The sequence below is a fragment of the Notolepis coatsorum genome, assembly GCF_963971535.1.
Source record: "Notolepis coatsorum genome assembly, chromosome: 8".
NCBI classification, from domain to species: Eukaryota; Metazoa; Chordata; class Actinopteri; order Aulopiformes; family Paralepididae; genus Notolepis; species Notolepis coatsorum.
Window position 1 is genome coordinate 48,282,688 of NC_140172.1, and position 19,333 is coordinate 48,302,020.

Sequence of the window (19,333 nt, forward strand, 5' to 3'; positions counted from 1 at the left end):
TAAAGTAGCACCTGGAGGAGAGGCCGCATCAGGGGAAACTGGCTTGAACCCATTGTTAAACTGGCCTATAGTGTATTTATCAGTGTCAAGCATAGGAGCCCGATGTTGCTTAAAATATCTAAATAAAGTACTAATCGAACACATGTACGTTATGTTATAGCCATAAGTACAATGTCTGTACAAAATGTACAATGTGTACATATTACAAATAAGTACATAATACATATGCAAAAACCTTTTACTTTTCAGAAAACGTTTGAGCTCCCCTGCTGAAAACTACCAAGAAACACTTTTCCGATCGCCTCGCCCAAACCCTAACCCAAACCTTAACTACACAGTTACCTTCAACTAACCCTAACCTTACAGTATATCTTAACCATAACTGTTAAACGTTAAAGCGAACCATCACCATAGTATTTATGTGTTTGTATTGGGGTGGTTGGGTGGTTTAGTCTAGTGGTGGGAGCACTCACCCGTGACCACAATTACTGTTGGTTCGACTCCCGGTCGCAGTGTTTGTTTTGGACTTTTCCCGATAGGAAACGTAAATATATTACGTATGGCTATAACATAACATAGATTATGTACCTTTTTTTTCCTGTGGTCGATTAATACTTTATTTACGTTTTCTGATGAGACCGCGTTGAGCAGAGAGTGTATTGTATTGTATTGTATTTTGTGTGTGTGTTAGATATTAAAAGTGTGCTCATTTGAGAAGCTAAACTGTGTTGGGTAAAGTACCTGGGGGTACCGGCCTTCACTGTTACAGCATGTTTTGCAGGGAAAGGACAAAGTGAACTGACAGAAAAGAGTGACATTTGGAAAAGAAAAGAAAAGCCAGCAGGACAGGAGAGAGAAAGACTGAGGAGTGTAGCTTGAGGTTTTCTCCTCTCCTTCACTCACTGAACTAGATGCAAGTGCGTCTGCCTTCCTTGCGGGGCCAGTCGGCTTTTACCACCATTATTTTCAGCATTTCCTGACTGCCTGTCACCCGAACTCTGACCCTGCATTCTGATTGGCTCACTGCGTGCAGCAGCGCTAGTCTCTAGGGCAGGGGTGTCAAACTCATTTTCACAGAGGGCCACATCAGCATTATGGTTGCCCTCAAAGGGCCAAAGACCGTATAAATGTTAATGTAATATAAAATAAATGTAGCTACACATTTACATATTGTTAAACATGGTGTTTCTGTATTTATTACTTATTCAAGTTATACATATTGCATATTCATTTGCATAAATATAAAAATATATGTTAGCTTATGTTATTTTAACAAATAATTTTAGTTTATCAGAACCCCATATTACTCCACCAATCAATGATCAAACCATTCAAGTAAATAACAAAGAAGAATATCATCAAATACAAGCTAATGACATTAAGTTTGTTCAAAACCTTTTTGTCACAGTCAAGAGGGGCAGAACTAACAAGTGTGAGCTGCAAAGAACACGTGGGACAGATGTAGCAGATGTTACAAAAACAAATGGCTGCACACAACCTTGCAGAGGCCATACATCCAACTAATGGAAGATAGTTTAATTAACGTTAATTAACAGATTGCAGAATGGGTACAGTACAGCTCAATACACACAATTGTTAAGGGGATGCAGACCAGAGAAACACTTTCGACTTGTTTACATCAGGGTCCCCCATTTTCAATTCGTAATGAAATTGCTATTATGTGTCTGCATGAACACACAACTGTAACTGTACTCAAAAATAACAAAATAAGGGTTGTCTCAGTTCACAACTATATTGGTCAAGTTTTGGGTGGGACTTGTTTGCATCCCTACAGCTTCTTATTCAATTGAGCGAGATGCTCGGTTATGTCACACAGCCAGCTTGCATCTGACAGTTCAGACAATATTTCTTCAACCCTTTGTTACCTATTCCGCCTGGATCTTTTTTGTATTTTGGGCTGTAAAATTGTCAAAGAATGTCTGAGGAGTAAGTGCTTTTGGCTTTTTTCCTTTGTTACCTCAGATGTTCAACATACATGTATGTGTAAGAATGTGTAATAACTAAAGCTGTCAAAGTTAAAGCTTTATTAACGCATTAACCCACAATTATTTTAACACTGCTATTTTTTAACCCAATATTAATGTAAAAAAAAAAAAAAAAAAAAAAACGTTTTTTTTTTTTTTTTTATCTGAGCTCTTGGGGGGCCACATCAAATGACGTGGCGGGCCGGATTTGGCCCGCGGGCCGTGAGTTTGACACCTATGCTCTAGGGCATGCAGAGTTTGGAAGGGAGAAACTACTCTTGGCAGCTGCTGCAGGAAGCAGAACCCGAATCTGAAAATCAGACTACAAATTGAATGTATCTGGATGATGACCTAAATGTGTCCTAGCCGTGATTTTAATGTTAATATATAGAATAGAATGGAAATACTTTTATTATCCCGTGGGAAATTTGACACTGCAAATCACTCAACATTTAAACATTTAGACAGGACAGGTCACGAATTAGAATAATAACAATAACACAAATAACACAAAATGAATAATTAAGTTTAGTTTAAGTTTAAGTTTATCTATTATTTTTTTTACCCAGGGACAGTGCACATTAATCAACATCTTCAGTTTCCACATCAATGTAAATGCCAGAATTAGCTAATGAGCTAGTTTTCATCTGTAGTCCCTGCCTAACATGAATGTCTTTATGGTGACCAGGCACAAACATTATTGTCTTGTTGAGCAATCTTAATTTAATTTTTTTTTACATGATATGAAAGTACCTTCAAAATAAGCCATCACTTACAAATTGGGCAGACACTTTTCGATCTATGTCTTATTAACAAAGATGATAACACAATAGCCGTTTTGAGCTACAGAGCTTCAAAGGGTTGGTGGCTGTTCTCTTAATTAAGATGCATGCAGAACTACAAATACCCACTGGCCTTTGCCACCTAACCAGGGAACAAAATAAGTACCAGCCAACCGCCAATGGCTGGTAAAAAATCTGCCTGGCTGGTAGTTTTTAAAATCTACCAGCCAAATGGCTGGTAAGTCAAAAAGTTAAGTTTGTTCCCTGAGAGCAGAGCTACACAGCAGTGCGCCTATTTTGCGAGCCGAAATAAGTCTGTGGTTTTTTCTTCTTCTCACAACGGGTCAAATGCATCTAACATGCATTGCATCGTCGCCATTCCTTTATGCCCACATCGCCCGAAATGAACGTTATGTTAGCGTAAGCTAACAAGCTAATCCTGATCAGCGGCAGAGCCATAGAGAACAGCAGACAGTGTGGACTGGGGAAAGGGAAATGGGGGGGGGGGGGGGGGGCACTCTCCCTTTCTCTGTGTGTGTGCGTGCGTTTGGAAAGACGATGAAGTCACTAGTCAGGACTCAGGAGAGGAGTATATTGTAGTAAACTAAGGATTACTGAGGATGCACAGATAATGTTGATATTCAAATATAAAAAGGTTTCGAGAGGAGTGGAAGTTTGAAGACAGACTAGATTACAATATGATGCGGGGGTGGTGAGTTGAAACAGTGTGTGTGTCCCCGACCCCACTTCTATGTTTCAATAAATTATTTGCATTTAAAACTATTAACGCTGACTCATTCCTTCAGTCCACTCAAAATTATGCTAATATTCCTTATGTTGTTTATGATATTAATTGAAAATAGCATATGAGAGTATTATATAGTAATAATAACACATGGCGATATACTAAAAAGCTATTTTGAATTTTTGGCTGGTAAAAAATCTGCCTGGCTGGTAGTTTTTAAAATCTACCAGCCAAATGGCTGGTAAGTCAAAAAGTTAATTTTGTTCCCTGCACCTAACCCCTCCCCCACCTAACAGAAATACACTTTCAATTTTGACAGAGAGAAGACCATCTCCCGATTCAGATACAATTTAACACAAACGGTTCCAAAGATATGAATGTTTCTTGGCATATTTTCACACCACCAACAAAGTACTGGGCCCGTTGTCTTGGAATGGATTTTGGTGCATCTCCTCTCCTCTCATTTCTGTGCGTCTCCTCTCTGACACCTGAGACAGAAAGTACTTAGCCACTCCCCTCAGACACAACTGTAGTTTTTTTCACACAGCGAGGAAAATAATACTGTTGGACAATCTAACAATAATTAACATATTTACAAGTTGTATTTATTTTTGCAAATAAGGAGACATATAGAGAACATTTCAAAGCACTCAAAATTGCCAATATCTCCATTTCTGAATTGCACAACATTTCATGGTTTTCGGAGCAATGGTGAGCTCCTTAAAAAGACGGCCTAGTCACAATTGTTAAAGGGACAGTACATGTTTTTAAGAAGCCTGATCTGATTTGTCTGAAACTGGGAGTCCCTTTAATCCGGCCTGGATTTTGAGACACTGGAAGCAAAGAATTATAGCATTGTTAGCCTCATGCACAATGCTGTTGCTAAGCAATATTCACGCTTCCATTGACTTCCACTAGCATGCTTAGCATGACTCATTTTGCTTCGACTAAAAGGACTCCCGGCTTGTGGCAATTAAAAATGTGGGCGCTCCCTTTAAGCAAAGTCTCACTTAACCACACCACAAAAGGGTCATTATGAAAATACGATTAAGCATTATACACTCCAGTAACCAGACCAATAAAGCTGTGCAAAACGGGCGCCTTGTTAATCCTTTAATTTGTGCTTCCACCAGCACCACTCTCTCCTCTCTTAACGACGTATAACCCTTATTATGTTCTGTAGACCTCCACCCTGTCTGCCGGCCCCTCTGAACGTGTTACCATTAGCGCCTCAGCCCACTCCACCGACGGGCAGAGCGGTGATGCGCTCTGGCCAGACAGGAGCACGGCACCCCACTAACTCCAGCCACTTTAGATGCAGCCACATCGTTAAGGGCTGCTTCACAGCTTCACCCTGTGATGGTAATGAGCTCAGAGAGCGACGGGTGAGGAGCCGGTGTGCAGGCAACACAGAGGAGCGGGCGGGGGATATTCAGAGGTGGAGAGAGGGAACGGAATGAGGGGGGAGGGAGGGAAGGACGGGAGGGAAGGACGGGAGGGAGGGAGGGCGGGAGGGAGGAAGCCTCTTGTCAGTCAGTGGTGTGAAAAGAGCTCGTCAGATGAGGCGTAACGACAAAACAAAAAAACACGAGTGTAGAACATGGAAAAAAAATGTCTATTGTCCTCCGGTAGATGTCTTCTCCCAATATATTTTCAATTTAATTCACTTGCTCAAGGCAAAAAGCAGTAACTCCTCTGCATGTGTGTACTGTTCCACTCTGTCAGCACCGCCCTACAAAGGCAAACTGCAGTAATTGAGTTAACTGTGTGTGTGTGTGTGCGTGTGTGTGTGTGTGCGTGCGTGCACGCAGGTCCAGTTGTCCCTCTACACATACCTGTCATCAGAGTTCATCGGCACTGCCACCATCTACACCACCATCCGTCGCGTCGGCACGGTTCTGCAGCTGATGCACACGCTCAAGTACTACTACTGGGCCACCAACCCACTGGACTGCAGTGGTATCACCCCCAAAGGTCTTGGTATGTACACACACACACACATGTACTCTCACACACACACACACACACACACACACACACACACACACACATGTACTCTCACACACACACACACACACACACACACACACACACACACACACACACATGTACTCTCACACACACACACACACACACACACACACACACACACACACACACACACACACACACATGTACTCTCACACACACACACACACACACACACACACACACACACACACACACACACACACACACACACTCACACATGCACTCACACACACACACACACACACACACATGCACTCTCTCACACACACACACACACACACACATGCACTCACACACACACACACACACACATGCACTCTCACACACACATGCACTCTCTCACACACACACACACACACACACTCACACATGCACTCACACATGCACTCACACACACACACACACACATGCACTCTCTCACACACACACACACACACACACACACACACACACACACACATGCACACACACACACACACATGCACACACACACACACACACACACACACACACACACACACACACACACACACACACACACACTGCACTGAGATGTAGAGGTAGGCAAGAGAAACAGGGACAATAGGTTACAAAGTAAAGTTCCACATACTGTAATTGTACATGGTTATGTGTGTGTGCGTGTGTGCGTGTGTGTGTGTGTGCGTGTGTGTGTGTGTGTGTGTGCGTGTGTTATACATTTCAGGCTCAGAAACTAGCCCTGTGTTGATAATAATTAAATGATAAGGTTCTGCTGAAATTCCCATTAGTAGCTAAAGGAGCGCTGGTCACTTTCACCCTTCACAGATAATATTCCCATCACAGATTATATTACAGATAATATAATATAAAACATAATGAATGTAATTTTTTGTTGATTCTTGAGTTAATGTTGCTGAACGCCGTCAATGATTTTAACCCTTTCACTACCACACTACAGACGGTTAGTAGGGTAGTGAAAGGGTTAACCGTCTGTAGTGTGGTTGTGAAAGGGTTAACCCTTTGTTGCATGGCAGTGACAGGGTTAACCTTCTGTACTGTTGCAGTGAAACCCTTTGCTAGTGTGGTAGTGAAAGGGTTAAAATCATTGACGGTGCCACAAGGTGCATGTGTTCTATGTATCCTGGCACACTATGGAGAAACAGTTAGGCACAGGGAGGTGACACATAGAACAGACGTGTAATAAAAACAAGCATACGTTGGCTGAATCAACCTCCCCCTCTGTTCAGGACTGGGCTGCCTATCGGGCACACATCCCTTGTTGCCATGGCAGCAGACGATTTTTGACTGGCAGATCTAAGAGCGCTTTGGGAGTTTCTAATCAAACGACTGGCCCTCTGCTTGGCTATATTATGGCTGTTTCGCTACCAAGATTAAGTTCCATAGAACCGCTGTTGATAGTAGCAATTAGCCTAAGCCTAATGGTCATTTCAAAGCCAATGTCTGTGCCTGTTAACCCTTTCACTACCACACTACAGAAGGTTAACCCCTTCACTACCACACTACAGATGGTTAACCGCCTGTAGTGTGGTAGTTAAAGGGTTAACCATATGTAGTGTGGTAGTGAAAGGGTTAACACTTTGTCGTGTGGCAGTGAAAGGGTTAACATTCTGTATTGTCGCAGTGAAAGGGTTGACCCTTTGTCTTGTGTCAGTGAAATGCTTAACCGTCTGTAGTGTGGTAGTGAAAGGGTTGAGCTTCTGAAGGCTGTTTATGTGCACTCTCCAATTACAAATGTGCGAGATAGATATATGAATGTGCGAGCGATATGCATTGTTGAGCCACATTTACATAGCAAAGCAGTGCTTTTAAACATACGCACAATGTAGCGTAACATTTTCTTAAAGTCCTGTCAGATCTTTCTTGTAAATTTTTTCCATTTCACTCTTGAGGATTCATTCTGTGCCACTGTCTCATGCATGAGGTCTGGTGGTTGTTAAGCACGTTTGATTGATTGATTGAAAACTTTATTAACAGATTGCAGAATGGGTACAGTACAGTACAGCTCAATACATACAATTGTTAAGGGGATGCAGACCAGAGAAAGACTTTCGTCTTGTTTACATCAGGGTCCCCCATTTTCAATTAATCGTAACATATATGACATACATGACATAGAGATAGACAGTACTTCTACATCTATACATTTATGACATACCAGATTTGCAAATACAGTACTGTTTGTGATACAAAAAGAGTCCAGAAAAAAGAGTATATACATTTGACGTAGAAACTGTACATTGGATTGGGTAGGTGGGGGGGGGGGGGGGGCTGTACATTGGAGGTGGTTGGGTGGTTGGGGGGGGGGGGTGGGGGGGGGGGTGGGTAGGAGTGGGGACGGGACGGAACACTGTACAACTGTACAAACAAAACTGTACATTGGAATATTGACAAGACCATACTTGGTAATTTACTGTACATTGGAGGGGGTTGTGTTAGGACATTTACAGGGTTCGAAACATTTACAGGTTTCGAATTGCAGTCTCCCGTAGGTGTTTTTTGAGAGTGTTTTTGAAAGTGGGTAGTGATTCACATTCCTTTACAGCTTTGGGTAGGGCGTTCCACATTGATGTGGCATAATTGCGAAACGTGTTTAGTCCCTTGTTTGAGCCGAATCTGGGTTTAACATGATTTGTGGAGCTCCCTCTGGTGTTGTGATCGTGGTATTCACTGACCTTTGGGAAGTATTTTGACATGTACATGGGTACCTTGGTCGTGTAGTGTATCTTGTAGACCAGGCCCATTGCAAGTTGCTGTACTCTGTCGTCTACTCTAAATGAATGAATGAATGAAAACTTTATTTAACAGATTGCAGAATGGGTACAATACAGTACGGCTCAATACATACAATTGTTAAGGGGATGCAGACCTGAGAAAGACGTTTGTCTTGTTTCCATCAGGGTCCCCCATTTTCAATTCATATAGACATATATGACATACATGACATACAGATAGTCAGTACTGCTACATCTATACATTTATGACATACCAGATTTGCAAATACAGTACTTTTTGTGATACAGAAGGAGTCAAGAAAAGGGAGTATATACATTTGACGTAGAAACTGTACATTGGAGGAGGTTGGGTGGGGGGGGTTGGGTACATTGGGATATTGACAACCATACTGGGTAATTTACATTGGAGGTGGTTGGGGGGGGGGGGGGGGGGGCGGGGGGCACACTGTATAAACAAGTAACACTGTACATTGAGGGGGGGGGGGGGGACACTGTACAAACAAACACAATTGTACATTGAACTATTGACAAAACCATACTAGGTAAATGACTGTACATTGGAGGGGGTTGGGTTAGGATATTTACAGGGGCCAGTGTTGAATTGCAGTCTCCCGTAGGTGTCCCTTGAGAGAGGTTTTGAAAGTGGGTAGTGATCCACATTCCTTTACAGCTTTGGGTAGGGCGTTCCACATTGATGTGGCATAATTGCGAAACGTGTTTAGTCCCTTATTTGAGCCGAATCTGGGTTTAACATGATTTGTGGAGCTCCCTCTGGTGTTGTGATCGTGGTATTCACTGACCTTTGGGAAGTATTTTGACATGTACATGGGTACCTTGGTCGTGTAGTGTATCTTGTAGACCAGGCCCATTGCAAGTTGTTGTACTCTGTCGTCTACTCTAAGCCATCCTAGGTTGTCAAAGTGGGCAGGGGTGAGGTGGGTTCTAGGAGTAAGGTCAAGCAGTAGTCTGACCAGTTTGTTTTGAGATGTTTGTAATTTTGTTTTTAGCGCCTTTGAGGTGCTTTGGTACCATGAGGTGCAAGCATAGTCGTAGTACCCCTGAATGAGTGCTCCTGCCAGAGTCTTCAGGGTGTTCTTGTTTACCAGAGAGGAGATCCGGTACAAGAATCGAGTTCGTTGGTTGACTTTTTTTATTACATTGGATGCCATTTTGTCACAGGAGAGATTAGCCTCTAGGATGGAACCCAGGTAGGTAATTTCATCTTTCCTTGTGACAATATTGTCACCCACTGTAACTGAGAAGCCGTCGGTCTTGCTGAGTTTGTTATTTGAACCGAAGAGAATGGACTCTGTTTTGCCCATGTGTAATGATAGTTTGTTATCAGCGAGCCATATGCAGATTCTGCCTAGTTCCGAGCTGAGGGTTTTTTCAACCTGTAACTTGTTCTTGTCAGAGACCAGCAGGGCTGAGTCGTCCGCAAACAGGAACAAGTTGCAGTCACAAGCTGACGACATGTCATTTGCATAAATTAGGAACAGTAGCGGTCCTAGTATGCTTCCTTGTGGAACACCACAGCTCACTGTGAGGGGGGGGGGATAGAGTACCGTTTACCTCCACCATCTGTTCCCTCCCCTCAAGGTAGGATTGCATCCAGCTCACTGATAGACTATCAAAACCAATTGCTTTTAGCTTGTCAATCAGAATGGAGTGATTGACCGTGTCAAAGGCCTTTTGTAGGTCCAGCATGACCATGCCGCAGTATTTGCCTGCGTCCACCTCTTGTTTGATGTGGTCATTCAAATAGAGAAGGCATGTGTCAGTGGAGTGGGATGTTCTGAAGCCAGATTGGAATTCGTAGATTAGATTTTTTTCCGCTAGGTACTTTTCGACCTGTTCGTAGACTATTTTTTCCATGACTTTCGAGATGGAGGTGAGAATAGAAACAGGGCGGTAGTTGCCTGGGTCTAATTTGCTGCCCTTTTTGTGCAGAGGGGTCACCCTCGCAATTTTGAAGTCCTTGGGGACGTGTCCCTGTTTTATGGAGAGGTTTATTATGTGTGTGATGATTGGTGTGATGGCGGCTGCTGAGTCTCTGAGGAATTTGGAGGGGATGTTGTCATGGCCAGTGGCCTTGTTAGGTTGGAGGGCGCTCAGTTTATTGAGTACCTCATCTGTTGTTACCATTTCCAGCTTGAAGTCGTCCTTGCGGACCCCTAGGTTTTTGTAGTAAGCTACTATGTGTTCTACCCCATAAAGCCCTGAGTGGGAGGGTAGTTTGTTTACCAGTGTTGTGGCTATGTTTGTGAAGAAAATGTTTAAGTAATTGGCTACATCCAGCTTGTCTGTGATGAGCGTGTTGTCCGTTTTTATGTTTATGTTTGAGAATCTGGTTTTAAGTTTTTTACTGCATCCTAGTTGATTATTTAGTAATTTCCAAAGTTCACGTGGTTTGTTTTTGTTTTCCTCAGTTTTGTCATTGATGAAATTCTTTTTTGCAGTTTTGATCATGGAGTTTACGTCGTTTCTTAGTCTGTTTCTTTCTAGTTTGAGTTCAGTCACGTGGGCTTGGAGTTCACTGCTCGTGCTTTTAGTAAGCTTTGACTGACTTTTACGAAACTCAGAGCATTTTTTGTCTCTGGTTTTCATAGCGGCCAGTATTTCGGAGTGCATCCACGGCTCAGCGCGATTTTTTACCCTGGTGGTTCTTAGGGGGGCCATGTCGTTTAGTATTGCTGAGAATTTGGTTTTGAAACCTAGCCATGTTTCGTCAACCAGTGTACCATTGAGTTCATCTGACCAGTCCAGACTCTCCAGTTCAAGGTTGAAGGCCTCGCTAGAGTAGGTTTTGAGGTCTCTAGATGTGACTGTTTTGTGGCAGCCAGCCTTTTGTTTTAGTTTTTTTCGGGTACAGAATATCATATAATGATCACTTAACCCACATGCTATAACCCCTTTATTTGAGATCTTGGACTTGTCGGAGGTCAGAATGAGGTCAATGGTAGTCTGAGTTGATTCACATACACGTGTGGGTTGGGTGATTAGCTGGCTGAGGCCATGCAGATCACAAAACCTACTGAAGGCCTTGAAGACGGGTGCATCTTTTCGTTGCATATCCGTGTTCCAGTCTCCAATAAGAATTTTGTCTACATCCTCAACTCCAGCTAAACACCCATCCAGTGTATCATAAAAGCCACTATGATCTGGCGGCCTGTAGACTGTGCCAACCAGTAGGGATTTCGCCCTTTCGAATAGGATTTCCACCCATACAGTTTCAATTGATTTATGATTCAGGTCATTTCTGTTGATGAATTTGGTGTCCTTGTGTATGTACATACAGACACCACCTCCATGTTTGTTCCTATCATTCCTGATTATTGAGTAGTTCTCAATCTCTATCTCTGGATCTTTTACAGAATCGTCGAGCTTAGTTTCTGAGAAGCACAGTATGTTTGCCTTACCATTTATGAATATTTGTTTGATTTCATCCAATTTGTTTTTTAAGCTGTTAATGTTAATGTGAAAAATGTTCAGTCCATTGGCGTTGGTTATTTCATTGATGTTGGCAGGTTCGAAGTATTGTCCGTTTGTGATCTGTTCCTCTGTGTTGTTGTGGGTGGGAAGGGGGGAGGGGGGGGTCGGGTCCCGCGCCGTGCTGGAACAACAAAGAAGGGGGGAGGGGGGGGTCGGGTCCCGCGCCGTGCTGGAACAACAAAGGACTCGTTCCTGGTTGTTTTCGTTGTTAGCTCTGCTAGCTAGCCGGCTATCGGGCGTCGAGATGTTTACATCCCGCGTCGAGATGGTCGTCATGGTTTCGACCCTCGGTCCTAGGTTGTCAAAGTGGGCAGAGGTGAGGTGGGTTCTAGGAGTAAGGTCAAGCAGTAGTCTGACCAGTTTGTTTTGAGATGTTTGTAATTTTGTTTTTAGCGCCTTTGAGGTGCTTTGGTACCATGAGGTGCAAGCATAGTTGTAGTACCCTTGAATGAGTGCTCCTGCCAGAGTCTTCAGGGTATTCTTGTTTACCAGTGAGGAGATCCGGTACAAGAATCGAGTTCGTTGGTTGACTTTTTTTATTACATTGGATGCCATTTTGTCACAGGAAAGATTTGCCTCTAGGATGGAACCAGGTAGGTAATATCTTCTTTCCTTGTGACAATATTGTCACCCACTGTAACTGAGAAGCCGTCGGTCTTGCTGAGTTTGTTATTTGAACCGAAGAGAATGGACTCTGTTTTGCCCATGTGTAATGATAGTTTGTTATCAGCGAGCCATATGCAGATTTTGCCTAGTTCTGAGCTGAGGTTTTTTTCAACCTGTAACTTGTTCTTGTCAGAGACCAGCAGGGCTGAGTCGTCCGCAAACAGGAACAAGCTGACGACATGTCATTTGCATAAATTAGGAACAGTAGCGGACCTAGTATGCTTCCTTGTGGAACACCACAGCTTACTGTGAGGGGGGGGATAGGGTACCGTTTACCTCCACCATCTGCTCTCTCCCCTCCAGGTAGGATTGCATCCAGCTCACTGATAGACTATCAAAACCAATTGCTTTTAGCTTGTCAATCAGAATGGTGTGATTGACAGTGTCGAAGGCCTTTTGTAGGTCCAGCATGACCATGCCGCAGTATTTGCCCGAGTCCACCTCTTGTTTGATGTGGTCGTTTAAATAGAGAAGGCATGTGTCAGTGGAGTGGGATGTTCTGAAGCCAGATTGGAATTCGTAGATTAGATTTTTTTCCGCGAGGTATTTTTCGACCTGTTCGTATACATTTTTTTCCATGACTTTCGAGATGGAGGTAAGGATAGAAACAGGGCGGTAGTTGCCTGGGTCTAATTTACTGCCTTTTTTGTGCAGAGGGGTCACTCTCGCAATTTTGAAGTCCTTGGGGACGTGTCCCTGTTTTATGGAGAGGTTTATTATGTGTGTGATGACTGGGGTGATGGCGGCTGCTGAGTCTCTGAGGAATTTGGAGGGGATGTTGTCATGGCCAGTGGCCTTGTTAGGTTGGAGGGCGCTCAGTTTTTTGAGTACCTCATCTGTTGTTACCATTTCCAGTTTGAAGTCGTCTTTGTGGACCGCTAGGTTATTGTACTTTGCCAATCAGCTTCATTGACTGCTAAATTTTTGGACTATTTTCCTGCCTTTGGTCCAACTGCGCTCTCACTTCAAAGGAGTTGCTCCAGGGTTCACTTCAAAGTCGAGCCAGTCCACTGTGTACAGGCTGACCACGGTGCGATTGTTGTGAAGACCTATATTCTGTTCAAAGAAGGGCCTCGCCAGAGAATCTCAGGCTGTACTCTGCCTCATAGTGTATAAGAATACAACTATTTACAATGTACAGAGGTGCGGCCAGACTTAATTTGCTAGCAACATAATAAAATAGATGGACACTAGCTTTGACTATGATAATAATCAATATGGCAGGGACAGAACAATAGAACAAAATGTATTAGCACTAATTATGAACATTATGGTATATATTCAAATGAATTCCTCTAAAGTGCGATTTGAATTCTATGGTGGATGGTGGATTTACAGAAGGAATTATCATAGTCTGTATGCACAGTATAGTGTAGTAAAAAGAAAGAAAAAAGATACAAATTATTCTAAATGACATCCTAATTCTCTGAGTGATTATCAGACTACTTTTGGGAGTAAGAATATGAGTGCCTAAATCATTTAACCCTTTCACTACCACACTACAGACGGTTAACCCTTTGGTAGTGTGGTAGTGAAAGGGTTAAGAGATGTTGGGGTTGCCAGCAGGTTGCTGTGTTACCAGACAGAGGCAGAAAGCCACACATACTGTATCAGGCGAGTAAAGGCACAGAGCTCATAAAACAGTGTCATTGAAATTGTGATTGTTAGCGAGATTGAGAGATGCCATAAAATCAAGCACAGCGTGGAATATGGCCCTAACTCTAGAGATGAAAGCTGTTGTTTACTCTGTGTTTCCTTTTGATAACTAGGATGCAACAATGCACACATGAGTACACACTCCCTACCCAATCCCCCCTCCCGCGTGTACGCCCGGCGCCACTCCCGCGTGATGGTGACGGCAGCCGACTAGTACGCGCGCTGGAGGGGGGGAGCCTAAATGACTGTCTCATCACCAAAGCCCGATCCCCCCCATCCCTGCCCCCTCCCGCTGGACAATCTTTCCACCCTCCCTCCCGCCACCTGGCGCAACGACACCCAGGTGTTGTCGCAGCCGACTATCGCATATGGTGTCTCAGGCATTCTGTAGTCGACATGTGTCAACAAATGTACATGTCTGTTTGAACTTATGTTGTGCCGTTGTTACTGTAAAAATGTAATGATTGTGATATGTTGTTGTTAATGAGACGATGAGCTGTATGTGTGTGTCACTGGAATTTCCCCAAGGGGATCAATAAAGGAATATCTTATCTTATCTTATCTTATCTTATCTTATCTTATAGAAGCTCATCTCAGCCAGATGTTGGTGACACAGGCAGACCTGTGTCAGAGCTTGTCGTAAGATAAGATAAGATATTCCTTTATTGATCCCCTTGGGGAAATGCCGGCATCATAGTAGCATGGGGGAGGGGAGGTAAGATAAGATAAGATATTCCTTTATTGATCCCCTTGGGGAAATTCGGGAAATGGGTACAGGTAAGTTACAGGTATGGGCAGGGTAATAGAAGAAATACATAAATATAGGCAATAAAATAAAATCTGAATATAAAGATATGAGAAAAATAAACAGTATACACAAGGTGCAAGTGAGGGTCTGTACCCTAACTGGCATGATGTACTGTACGTCATACGCCTAATGGTTCTCGAGCTCTGCAGCCGTTAGTTCTGCAGCAGTCATATTCTCCAGGGTCATATTGTTGGGTTTCAGGTGTGTGAAGACAGGATGCTTTCAAATGATTGGTTGGGCACACCTTCATTTACACCTTCTCCATCTTAAAGGGGAATTTTCCGGGTCTCTCTCGAAAAGTTGCTTTACTACAGAGTAAAAATAAGCTCACAGCCAGCTCTGAACATTATCGTCAAAAGATATAGACTTAAACTACTGGACATGCTCCAGCTTCCTGCTTCACAATGTGACTACACTGAAAAAGAGCGGCCGTCACTCAGACGACGCCAGCGGAGGGAGGGCCCAACTATTACTTCTGGTCACTCCTTTACCTGGCGAGTTTCAAGTTTCAAGTTTGTTTATTATTTGTCACATATAAAATACATGTACTTTACGGTGAAATGCTTGGTTCTGTATTAGCCCCTGAGAGTGTGCTTCATACAGTAAAACAAATAAGTAAAAAAGTAAGTAAAATAGGAATATACAATATACAATATACAATACAATATACAATCTAAAGTACAACCTAAGTACAATGAGTAATTTTTTTTTTAATGCAGACAATGAGGCGGCTGGGTAGCGCAGTGGAGAATGCACTCGCCTACCACCGCAGAGACTCTGGGATCGAATCCAGCTGTCAGCGGTACCTCTGGCTTGGTCAGTCGTCCCTACTAACACAATTGGCAGTGTTAGCTGGTGGGAAGCCGGCGGGGTATGTGTCCTGGTCGTTGTAAACTGCGGTTCCTACTGGTCGGTCGGGCGCCTGTTCAGCAGGGAGGGGATCAGGGGGAAATAGCGTGAACCTCTGCACGCGTTACATACAGAGAGAGAGAGAGAGAGAGAGAGGGAGAGGGACGACTGTGGTATCAAGAAACGTATTTGTTCATAGTTCTACTAAATTAAGTGAGGGTAGAGCTATGTGTCATTATGATAGCTCTACCAAATGAGCATCTTCTACTGCTAATATTTCTGAGCGGAGGTTGCTTTGGCCACCCACATAGAGCATGAATCAGTTATGTCTCAATCTGCTAAAAGAGCTTAGTGTTGATTTGCGGTGGAATTTCCCTTCAAGCGTACAGGAGACTGCTGATCCCAATGCATAACTCCATGTGTCCATTATGTGTATGTATACTGTGTGTGTGTGTGTGTGTGTGTGTGTGTGTGTGTGTGTGTGTGCGTGTGTGTGTGTGTGTGTGTGTGTGTGTGTGTATGTGCGTGTGCGTGTGCGTGTGTGTGTGTGTGTGTGGTGGTCATATGAAACACCATGCAGTGCTGAAACGCAGGACTAAATCAGGTTAAAAAACGGTTCATTTGTTTTTCACAATGAATGGAGAGAAAACGGTTGAATAAGATAAATGGGCGTGGAGTAAAATGGAGAGAGAAGAATTAATTCAGACGGGAGCAGACGATAATGAGAAGAGTAGGCCTAATTGCATTCTCTAAGTGAAGGCTTTTAATTGAAATATTGACACTCGTGCACACTCACACACACACACATACACACACAGACATACACACACACACACACACACACACACACACACACACACACACACACACACACACACACACACACACACACACACACACGTACATGTACATGCAAACACCCCCACACACACACCCCACACACACACACACACACACACACACACACACACACACACACACACACACACACACACACACACACACACACACACACACACGTCACACACACACACACACTCACACACACCACACATCCGCTCTTGCAGACAAACAGCTGAGAAATGGGCTAGCTAGACTATGACAGAGGGCATGTGCTACCAAACTATAGCAACATGTAACAGCATGCCAGATAAGAAAGATGCATCACCTGGGACTGGTGCGGTATCATAGATGGGATTTATATGATACACATGCACACACACACAGACACACACACACGCACATATAAAAGTCAGCACGGTATGACAAGATGAAATGGAAATGAAATGCCCTCCTATAAAAGTCCTCCTTTCCCAATTACACACCTGCCCCCTCCGCATCCTCCTCATCCTCCTCATCCTCCTCGCTTGTTTCAGCCAGTTAACCCTTTCAGGTGTACAGTCTCACTTGTGAGACTATAATTTTGAGAGCTGAACATTCTAATGATGATGTCACAGTAGCTACTGGGCGTTGAAAGCATCAATCAAGTGGTAGAAAGTAGTGGTGGGACTGGATTAAGAATTTAATCGAATTAATTCAAGACTTTATAGTTAATTAATCGAAATTAATCACATTTTAATCGCATATCAATATTTGATACGAAAAGCAACATTTTTCAATTCAAATGGATTTTGGTATACGAGTGAATCAATGAATATACATTATACAGTACATACGTTTAAGCAGCAAAATCCTGTATTAGCTACTACACAGACCAACAGATCAATGCAATTTTTAACAAAGTGCAGCAATTTTTGGAATAATATATATATATAGCGCAACGGACCTTTTGTAAACTCAAGCACTTTCGAGGTAAAAGTAAAATGCAGTACTTTCAAGTACATTCCAGAACAGTTGACCATTGAAAAAAAATAACTCTTCTCAATTTCTCTTATTTTTTCAGTATTCTGTATGAACAAACCAGAATAAGAAAAAAAGTTATTTGCGATTTATTATACTTTATACTTATAGCACATGCATGATGAGTCTGGTCTCCTTTGAAAGGTAACATTCTTACTAGGGCTGTCAGTTTATCGTGTTAATTAGATAAATTAATTACACAGCAAATTATCGCGTTATTTTATATATATTTTTGAAATATTTTTTAATCTCATTCATTCCATAAGAACGTAGAATACACATTTACAGACTTTTTTTTAATATGGTCCATTTGCATGTTCTTGGTATCTGATTCTAGGGACATCTATGGATCTCAGGGAATGTATTCCCAGTGTCATAAATACTGTGTCTGTTACTAGGCTTGAGTAAATTGTAATGAACCAAATGAGAATATCAATAAATTTTTTTTATCTTTGACCATGCTAAAATTGACCAGACCTGAAAAATCTAAGCAAATGAATACATGGAAGATGATTAAACAGAAGGTTTTGTAGATACAGTACTGAATTCTGCCATCCGGACACATGCCATTTGAAATATGATTATAGAATATAGAATATCAGGCCTAAAATGGTTATGCGATTAAAATGTGATTAATTCGATTAATTAATTACAAATCCTTTTAATCGCCTAACAGCACTAATTCTTACACAATAAAGAAAGATCATCATGCGATTAAATGCATACATTTGTTTTACTTTTAATTATTTCTGTAGTTAATTAATCGCAATTAATGCGATAAAGTCCCAGCCCTAGTAAAAAGAAAAAGAAAAAATTACACCTGAAAGGGAAGCACTTGTCAAATATTTGTTTAGAATTCTTTGAATGGACATGATACACTTGCATGTACAGTGCCCCCCCCCCCACCTCCAATGTACAGCCCCACCCAACCCCACCCCACCTACCCAACCTCCTCCAATGTACAGTTTCTATGTCAAATGTATGTCAGTATTCCAATGTACAGTGTGTCCCCCCCTACCCAACCCCCCCCCCCCCCCCACCTCCAATGTACAGCCCCACCCCACCTACCCAACCTCCTTCAATGCACAGTTTCTATGTCAAATGTATATACACTCTTTTTCTGGATTTTTTTAGTATCACAAACAGTACTGTATTTGCAAATCTGGTATGTCATAAATGTATAGATGTAGCAGTACTGTCTATCTGTATGTCGTGTGTGTCATATGATGAATTGAAAATGGGGGACCCTGATGGAAACAAGACGAAAGTCTTTGTCAGGTCTGCATCCTCTTAACAATTGTATGTATTGAGCTGTACTGTACTGTACCCATTCTGCAATCTGTTAATAAACTTTTCAATCAATAAATCAATCAATCAATCAGTTTGCTTACCTAGAGATTCAATTTAAAGTGGCCTATTTGGTTCCATTTTAGCTGACAAAAAAAATTATGAATAAATGAAAAATAATCAAGGTCAAGTCAAGAAACTCATCTGTCAGGTAATGAAGAAGATAATATTACTGGTACTTTAAGAGTAACAGAGAAGGTTTAGCACCATAGTCCACACTGATCATCACAAAAGTTCACCCTTTCCAGACTTCTGTGTCCTTCAAAATGCATACAAATCTGATGGAGACGGACCAAAGTTTCAGATTATTTTGTTTATGATATATACAAATATACAAAGTTTCAGATTCTATACAAATACAAATTTTGAGGTTACGACTT

General features: G+C 42.3%; 1 pseudogene across 1 annotated transcript in view; it reads left to right on the top strand.

The window, feature by feature from the left end:
- LOC311233444 (neurobeachin-like) overlaps positions 1–19,333 on the top strand; it is a 129,061-nt pseudogene that overhangs the window by 16,140 nt on the left and 93,588 nt on the right. Inside the window, exons 3-4 of the transcript in view lie at positions 4,696–4,771; positions 5,358–5,492. The product of the transcript in view is annotated as a neurobeachin-like (transcript). The remainder of the gene's footprint in view (positions 1–4,695; positions 4,772–5,357; positions 5,493–19,333) is intronic.